The following is a 10,291-nucleotide window of genomic DNA, read 5'->3' as shown; positions in this document are numbered from 1 at the left end:
AAAACCACTGCTAGCGATTCAAACCGAGAATCTTCAAATTCGGAGTAAAATAATAACTGTCCATAAGACCACCCTGTCACCGTAGACGTCCTTGCAACCATCTCGGCACTTATTATTACCACACACACCGGAGAAGACGTTTTCAGACGTGTACAGGTGTCTGGGTCATGAATTATACATAGTTTCAACCCACGTTGGTGGTTGGTTCGACTGGTCCTTTTGTTTCCCCTGTTGGTTCCCTATTTCTTTATTGAAATTTCGATAGCCGCTGAATGTGGGTAAATGTAACATAGGTTTGAGTAGTACCGTATACAGAAATATGCCTATCTAGTTCCTTGCCTGTATATGTTGGTGTTAAGATCAGGCAAGGTTCTGGATGACCTCCGCGTATCTAAGAACGTAGATTTGCGCCAGGTGCTGGATACGCGTGGACTATCCAGAACCGTGATGCATTTAGCTCCGGATATATCACGGTTCTGGATACAAGTGTGTGCAGGAATGTTTATGATTTTGCACATAATACAAAGAATCGATGTTTAAACCACCAATCACAGAAGACATTAGAAGTGGTTGCTGATTCCCGTGACATCATGTTTAAACCACCAATCACACCAGACATCAGAAGTAGTTTGGGATTCCCATGACGCCATGTTTAAATTACCAAACACAGAAGACATTAGAAGTGGTTGGGAATTCCCGTGACATCATGTTTAATCCACAAATCACAGAAGACAATAGAAGTGGTTGCAAATCCCCGTGACATCATGTTTAAACCAGCAATCACAGACGACATTAGAAGTGGTTTGGTATTCAAGTGACATCATGTTTAAACCACCAATCACAGAAGACATTAGAAGCGGTTGCGGATTCCCGTGACATCATATTTATACTACCAACCACACCAGAAATCAGAGGTAGTTGGGGATTCTCTGACGCCATATTTAAACTACCAAACACAGAAGACATTAGAAGAGGTTGGGAATTCCCGTGACATCATGTTTAATCCACCAATCACAGAATACATTAGAAGTGGTTGCGGAGCCCCGTGACATCATGTTTAAACCACCAATCACAGACGACATTAGAAGTGGTTTGGTATTCCCGTGACATCATGTTTAAACCACCAATCACAGAAGACATCAGAAGTGGTTGCGGATTCCCGTGACGTCATGTTTAAACCACCAATCACACCAGACATCAGAAGTAGTTGGGGAAAGCACGTTGGCAGAACGTACTGCGCCTGCGCAGAACCCCGTATTTTCGCGTTTTTCGTTGGGTTTTTGGTCAACGTTGAATTTTGCCTGCTGCAGAAGATATTCTTTTCGACATAACATTTGGAAACTACTGTCGAAATGCTAACCTTATATGAGCGAATACAACCTTATATGAGACATTCTGCCGAAATGCTAAGTACAATACATTACGGGTTTCACGCAGGTGCAGTACGTTCTGCCGACGTGCTGTTAGGGAATCCCCTGACGCCATGTTTAACTCACCAATCACAGAAGACATTACAAGTGGTCGGGAATCCTATGACATCATATTTAAAGCACCAATCACAGAAGACTACAGAATCTTTTTTCGGGGATTCACCGTGACGTCACATTTAAACCACCAATCACACCAGGCTTTATGAATAAGACAGAGTTTTTTTCCCATGACGTCACGTTGTCCAGAACAACAATCAGAACATTCGAGAGAAGTTGGAAGTGAAACATGAAAGGTTAGTCTGTTCTGGTATTTTTTGTTTTTTTAATTGCAACAAAAACTTGTTGTTACGTTGCATTTTGGTGTGGTCTAGATCTGTGACTGCCTGTTCACACGTACATTAATTGTTACGATCGCCGTTCAATCGCAAACCGGTGTCATTCTTCGGACATAAACCTAGTTGCGAAGAAGATTGCAATTAATCATTGTCGGCGGTTGATTCTGTCAAAGTCTATTTGAAAATCACACGCCTATTATTGTCGTACGACAGCCTAGGACGACCATCACGGCATTTTAAATCTCCACAGAACCTATTGATTATTAACTACTTAGTACTAGCCTATCGTTACCCCCATAGTCACATGTACAACTTAAGTGTGGTTAAGAGAATTGTGATAATTCTAAAATTGTCTGGGGAAAACGCCTTCGATGTCGGGCCGATTTTGAATATGAATATTACGCAATGGAGACGCTACGTGACGTTGCTATGCTGAGTGTACATGGTCTAGATTCGGTACCGGCGACCTTCACTTTACAAGCAACCACCGTACCGGCAAATCGATTAGATACCGGCTCATTAGACGACAGAGAATAAAACAAAAGATGGTTTTTGAAGACGAACAACATTCTTTTTAATTGTCCACTATATAACGATAAACGCACAAAGCTGTTCAACCTTCTCTTCGCCTGCTCAACAGAATTTGTTACATTTCATTCTATTGATAAATTTAATTTCATCCTAGAAGGCAATACCACTTACTGTGTACAAATGGGTAAATATATCAAAGAATGTTTAGACCTTAGAACAATTAGTATTAGTTGACCCATCTATTGTTCTGTACGTAGGATATTTTCGTTGTACGCATGAATATTTGTCTGTATATCTGCATGTCTTAGACCTTACGAAAGTCGCTGTACTTTTGTTGTGTCAATAAAGTTCTCTGTATTTGAGAATAAAATAAGAATTTGTGTACACTACTGATGAACCTGTAAAATACAACAGCCTACGACGACCATCACGGCATTCTAACTCCTCACATAACCTTTTACTTATTTCCTACTGACCTATCGTTGCCCCCATAGTCACATGTACACGTACGGTTGATAGTCAACATATTATTGGCAGCATTCCAAGAACAGTAACTGGGAACTGTTTGACATTATCGGGTCACTGGGCCTGTGTGACCTATTGCATCATACCTTTGCCAACAGTATCTTCGCGGGTTGTTGCGGCCATAGTACGCTGCGTATTATGGCTATCTTTATACGGTGTTTTATAGCTAATTTAGGAACTACAGAACCCGACTGTAATGTGGGAGTTAGTGTCGTTTCTGAACTCCAACAAAATAGGTTTATTTGTGGAAATTGTTTTGTTTTAGTGTTAATAGCTGCGATCTGCTAGGAGTATCTAACCCGGAAGTGTGGTCTCCCACTATGGCCAATGAAAAAGGCATGGCCACTTCATAATCTATGTGGCTTACTTCACACGCACCGTTGCGTACACTAAATAACAATGTACTACATCGTGATGGATTATGTACTATTCTATGCGTTACTGCAAGCGGCATTTGAACAATTCTAAACTCTAACTAGAGTTTCACGATCTCATACCTTCGCCAAATGCCATTTAATTACCTGGCGGATTGCGATTTATATGTGTTTACCGTTTATATCATGCAAGTATGATCCTCGTTTGCAAGAATAATATCAGTTGATAACCTTCTATAAGTAGATTTCGGCGATATAATACCTCCAGAAAATGTTTAAATGTTTAATGCTTTTTTTTACAATCCTTTCCATTAGCTAACTTCTAGCGAAATATTCACATGGCCCCTACTTAAAATGCAACACACTAAAAGTCGTTTGGCATGGACAAGGTGTGATATTATTGGCTATAAACAACCCGGGGACTAATTGTTCAATTTTTTTTTACAAAATAAGTGTTTCACAACCTCATACCTTTGCCAAATCTTATAACGTTTTAAAATATTTAATTATAAATTTTCTACGGTGATTATGCAAATTATCACAACCTCATTTGCATGGATTATATCCTATTATATTCTCATGCAATGGCAGTCTTATCGTTGGATTTTTCTTCGGATTTATGGTCAACTTTGAATCGGAATTTTGCCTGTTGCAAACAGTATCTTTTCAAAAAATATTCAGATAGTACAGACGGGATGTTAACCTTCAATCACCTTCTAAATGCTGCAAATATGAAAGTATTTTTGCAGCAACCAATATAAAATCATAACATTTTCCCTTTAATTTTGCAAATTAGGTCATTTTCATAACTGATATATAGCACATACCAAGACATTAAAATGCTATATTAAATGCTAACAAAGATGTTTGAAAGAAAAGATTACATGGTAACCTCCTATATCTCATTGGCGGAAAAACACCCGCCAATCAGAGCTAGGAGGGGAAATTTAGGCCCGTTAACACTTACGTAGTATTTGGACTTCTATATCTAATTGACTGTTAGAAACAGTCAAGCAGAGCTAAATGCGCTTGGTATCTCCAATGTAAACCTGAGTGAGTTGCATCGTTTTAAAGTTGTACATAGAGGGTAACATTGAGGGCCTCTAAGAATAAAGTGCAGTTTAGCATTATCTGACATATTATTAAGGTTCACAAGATGACCGAGTAAATCTGCAAGATTGCCAAAAAGTTCCGATCTCTCATGATTGTATAATGGACAATGTAACATGAAATGCATGACAGATTCGCAACGACACCCGCATCTACAAGAGACACTGGTAGAGAGTCCTCGGGTAAACAGACTGTGATTAAGAGCACAGGTGCCGATGCGGAGCCGAACAAGAAGGGCGCAGGTGTAACGCGGGCCACAATTGTAATGTGGAGGACAAAGGGGACGTACTAATCTAATAAAGTGTTTTCGGAACAAGGAGTATCGTAAAGAACGAACTTCCAGGTCCAGTTCATTCCAATGACTTAAAAAATAGGGTATAAAAGATCTACTAAATCTATTAGTAAATTGTAACGAAAGTCGAAAGTCGTTACTATTTCTTAAATTGTACAAAGTGGTTTAAGAAATTTCGGGGGTGGGGATCAAGTCAAAAAGATATCTCCGTGTTAGGCCATTTACTATTTTATGAAATAAAAATAAGCGATGAAAATGCCGTGTGCTAGAAAGAGACTTCCAACCAAGTTCTTGACAAACAGATAAGTAAGAAGAGCCTTTAACTGCTCCTGAGACGATAAGAGAACATTCATATTGGATTCTTACAACAAGAGCGGAGTCTTCAGCAGTACAGCCATGCCAGATCACATCTGCATACTCCAAACAGGGACGGACAAATGATTTATAAATGGTTTCTAAAACATTGCGAGGTAATTTAAACTTTAAAACACGAAGTACCTGTTCAGATATTTTGGCTAGCATCTGAATAATATGGTTGTGCCAAGACATACTGGTGGTCAATATAACTCCAATATGTTTATGGTGTGGGACACGATTAATTTTAGACGACCCAAGATAAAGAGGACGGTGGGTGATAGGGGATCTTTTAGTAGAAAATGACATCTCTTCAGTTTTAGATGGGTTTAGTTCCATTAGCCATTTTTTTACCAAGACAGAATTTTAATCAAATCAGAGTTAAACCGATATGCAGATGCTGTCGGGTCATCAACTACGTCAAGTAGGGAGCTATCGTCCGCAAATAAAAAAGGTAAAGAATTTAAGTTATTGACAATGTCATTTATATATATGATAAGCAGTAACGTTCCTAACTCAGAGCCTTAGGGAACACCTGCGCCGATCTTGGACCAGGGAGAAGTCTGTCCATCTATGACAACTCTCTGGGACCGGTCACATAGATAACTGTGAATCCAGGTTAATAAGGGACCGTCAACTCCATTTTGCTGCAGTTTAAAAATTTAACCGGAATGCCATACCTTGTCAAAGGTCCGCGAAAAATCAAGGAAAACAGAACGTACTTCTTTCCCTTCCTCAAACGCCTTCCACGAACTGTAACAAGAGCCCTGGACCTGACGGCGTCCCAGCCCTGATTTTGAAGGAATTTGCGTGCGAGATCAGCGGGCCTTTCTGTGAACCGATGAACTCGTCCTTCAGAGAAGGAATCGTCCCTCGCCAATGGAAAGAAGCAAATGTTATTCCTCTTCCCAAAACCTCACCACCTGATATAAACGAGTTAAGACAGATTTTTCTCACTGCACAGCTCGCCAAACACTGTGAACGTTTCGCCGCACAATGGATTATGCAGGACATATCCACCAACCTGGACCCCAGACAGTTCGGATGCAGAAAGAATAGATCGACCACTCATGCCCTGATCAGCATGCTTGACTTTCTCTACAGATCATCGTCAGTTCCTAACACCATCAGTACGCTCATTACAACTGACTTCTCTAAAGCGTTCGACTTAGTCGACCATACCACAGCAGTGCCTGATTGATTTGGGAGTGCGACCATCCCTCCTACCATGGATCTGTAGTTTTATGTCCAACAGACGACAGCGTGTGCGATACCATGGCCAAGTTGCGGACTGGCAACACCTGTCTTGTGGTGTAGCACAGGGAACCATCCTGGGTCCTATTTTTTTTCCTTGCACTGATCAACAGTGCACTCAGGGAGCTAAGCAACAGGTGGAAATATGCAGATGACATGAACCTCACCCAAGTCAGATTCCTCCACCAACAGTGTTCACTACAAACCTCCCTTGACAACCTTAGTACCTGGGTCAGAGAACACAAAATGAAGATGAACTCCCGAAAGTGCAAAGCACTCCACATCTGTTTTGCTAGGACTCCACCCACTCCTGAACCACTCCTCATTGATGGACAGACACTTGAGACAGTTGTTCACATCAAAGTCCTGGGAGTGACAGTACAGAGTGACCTCAAATGGGACATACAAGTAGACAACATGATCAGCGCCTCAAACAGAAAGCTGTTCCTGTTACGCCGACTGAAGAGGTTTGGAGCCACTACACAAGACCTCACAACCGTCTACATCGTGTACGTCAGACCCACTATGGAATACGCGGCACCGGTGTGGCACCCGGCCCTGACCTGTACACAGTCTGCAAGGCTAGAACGACAACAGAAACGAGCATGCAGAATCATCCTGGGCACACAGTTCTCAGACTACACTTCAGCACTGTCTACACTAAACCTTGACCCCTTGGCAGAACGACGTACTCACTTATGCCTCACCTTCGCCAAGAAACTCCTCAACTCTGAATTCAGTGACTGGCTACCTCCATCCCGAAAACAGATATCCGGCAGAAACACTCGTAGTGCTAACAAACTAGACACTCCCATGATCTGTAGAACAACTCGCCACAAAAACTCCGCGATACCCTATATGACAAACTTGCTGAACAAACACTTTAACTGACAATCTGTAAATACCGACGTGATCTCATGAATTGTATTAAATATATATAGAGAAGACTATACAAGTTTTATCGCACTTATATTTATTGATTTTAAACCGAATTTGATTTATTGTCTATTTTAACTCCTTAGCGTTTTTAATCTATTTCATTGTAAATGCCTGTCAATTCAGACTTGGCTGCTGATCCTAGACAACGCTGACGAAGTGTCTGCACACACCCGGCTAGATGAACTCCTGCCTCCGAGACATCAGCTGAAGGGAGGCCACATTGTCATCACAACGCGCTGTCTGTACGTGGAGGGCCTGAAAGTCGCAGGGACTATCGAACTCCCCACCTTAACAGAACAGGAATCAATCAGGTTTGCTTTCAGAGCTATTGTAACAATATTGATCTTCGATGAAAGTTAGACATCCAGGTAATACGATACGCCAAAAACAGTTAATCAAGCAACTGGATATGATTTTGGAAACGGTCAGACGTTTCAGCTAGTATCCACTAGCTTTCGTCAGTGACTGAGAGACCAGGGGAGAAATGCAGGTTTATAAGCACAAACTATTTGTGCTTATAAACACGCATATTTGCATATCAATCAATAGTTTGCGCTTATAAACCTGCATTTCTCCTCAGGTCTCTTAGTGCAACTGTTGCAAGCTAGTGGATACTAGTTGAAACGTCTGACCGTTTCCAAAACCATATACGGTTGCTTAAGTAACTGCTTTTTGGAATATTGATCTTAATGACAACTAATGTTTGACTTAGAGAACTGCATCTGAATTTATTTAGAAATATTCAGAAGGTGTCTCCTTTTCGGGTAGAAAACGTTCTCGACTGTCTCCCCGTTGATATAACAATTACCTGATAAGTTCTAAGATCCTAGATTGCCATGACTAGTGGTGCAGAACCTAAGCTTTGTCTGCAGTTGACAATGGCGTTAAAAATTAGGTTCTGATGCTAACCAAGTGTTTTCCTTTTTATGTCCAATTGACTTTTGTTTTTTAAATAGGCTTTGTTTCTGTTATTATAATGTTCATGTTTGCAAATCTCCGAGCAGGTCGTTGGTGACAACGGTTTACGATCAAACTCAATATTGCCCCGAAAGAACTGCTTGGAGGTTAAATTATTAATTTTTAGCAACATTATTTTTGTTTTGTATGGCTTTGTTCATTTTTGTTTACACAAGCAATTTGATTAAATTTCATTTTAAGTATTCAATTTTTTTAGCTTTCTGCAGAAAAGAACTGGACAGCAGGCGGAAGAAGACAATGACAATACCGCCGCCATGGAGATCGCTCGTAGGTTTGGAGGGCTTCCACTGCTTCTAGAACAGGCGACCTGCTACATGAACAAAAAGCGGTGTCCGTTTGATGAATACCTGAAAGCCATTAAGATAAGAGGCAACATTCCCCTCGACGGGCCCAGCCACGGCACGGATCGCTCAAAGAGAGTAGAAAACACCTTCACGCTAAACTTTGACGAGATGACACAGACCTCACGCGACATCTTCAACATCCTGGCCTTCTGTGATCCTGACGAGATCCCTTACGGGATCTTCAGCGTTGCATGGAACTCAACATCCCTGGCAGATGAGTTTGTAGTCGACCACGAGGTTCAGCTAAAATCAGCCTTACAGGGGACAGATGTAGACAGAGCGAAGCTCCTCGAGCTACTGGAACCGATCAGACGTTACAGCCTCGCATCATGATCACTACGTGAAAAATCGTACTCAACAAAGGGCAACGGGTTGTATGGGGCGATCCACCGTGAGGTTCAGCGTCAGGCGAGGAAGAGTATGGCAAAAGGCACATACGAGAACTGCCTTCTCACACTGGCTAAGACGGGGAGGCAGCCTATCCCCAGCTACAGAAAGACCTGCTTCCACACGCAAAAAGCTGCCTGTATTACATAGATAAGATGGCGAAGCCAAAGGGTCCAAATGTTGTTGTTGCACAAATGTTGTTGGGACTAGGACGATGTGAATCCCGCTTGAACCTCTTTGTTGACGCCGACGAACATTTTGACAAGTGCGACCGTCTACTCGTTCGCCACGGGCACACAAAAGTTGGCGCTGAGCTATATCTTGAAAAAGGTCGACTGGCAAGAAGAAAGGAAGACTTTGGTAGGGCGGTAGCCTTGCTGCAAAGTGCATACCGGTCCGGAGTTAAACTCGATAGGGACAGAGGCGTTGAGTCTATGAGCTTAACAACCGCAGAAATTGTTGAAGAGCTAGCGAATACTTTCATTGACAACAAACGATTTTCCGAAGCTGTGAAGTGGTTTAAGCGATGTGAGGAAGCCTTTCAGGGTGGCACGACGTCTGACTACAACAAGGCCCACTTCTATGGCACCTATGGAAAAGCTCTCGCGGGACTACGTGACTTTGGTAAGGCTGCAGCCATGTACGAGAAAGCGAAAGCCTTAACCCAGGAAAGGGACTATCGCTTCCCCATCTACAACACTGGATATGCTGACGTAATGACAAAGAAGATGGAAGTCGAAGGGACCTTCGACGTATCGACTTTGAAGAAGGCAAAGGAAATGTGCGAGCTTTCAGATCGCGTAATCAGAGAGCAGAATGGCCCACACCACCGCTACATAGCCTGGAACGCAGGCATCCTGGCCGGATTCCTGCTCAAATTGCCAGGAGAAGAAGTCTACGCCATCAGTAAGCTCGAGGTAAATGCAAACCTCTTCGATTTATCTTTTGCTATATACTTTAAAAAATCAACTTAAAGTTGCATTTGCATTTCACTTTAAGCCATCAATTTTATAGAGGATTTGCATATTTTTGCATATTGCCATCAGTTTTGCATATTTTGCATATTGCCATCAATTTTATAGAGGTTTTGCATATTTTTAATTTTGCGACGTGTGAGTAGTATATTTCTCTAAAGTGCCACAGATTATATTTTTTTACTATATCTGAGTCATCTTACATTAATGTTTTATCCAGGAAGCTGAGAAAATTCAGCGGCAAGCCTACGGAAACAAGCATGAAAAGCTAGGAAAAACGCTGTTCCAGAAAGGTATTGTGTAAATGTGTAGCTTTTTGTTGTTTTTCTAAGATGCGTGTGTGGATATACATGTATATTATGTATGCGTGTGCATGTATAATGTATGTGTGTGTCTGTGTGTGCGTGTTTGTATTATGTGTGTGTGTGTGTGTGGTTGTGTGTGTGTGTGTGTGTGTGTGTGTG

General features: G+C 41.7%; 1 pseudogene; it reads left to right on the top strand.

Annotated features, from left to right (window-relative positions):
- The first annotated feature begins 6,451 nt into the window (after nt 1-6,451).
- On the top strand, nt 6,452-10,131 carry LOC109476486 (annotated as a pseudogene).
- Nucleotides 10,132-10,291: the final 160 nt, after the last annotated feature.

This window comes from Branchiostoma belcheri, unplaced genomic scaffold (genome assembly GCF_001625305.1).
Source record: "Branchiostoma belcheri isolate BF01 breed outbred unplaced genomic scaffold, Haploidv18h27 scaffold1, whole genome shotgun sequence".
Classification (NCBI taxonomy): Eukaryota; Metazoa; Chordata; class Leptocardii; order Amphioxiformes; family Branchiostomatidae; genus Branchiostoma; species Branchiostoma belcheri.
Note: the sequence above shows the minus strand (reverse complement) of the source record. Positions and strands in the feature narration are given on the sequence as shown.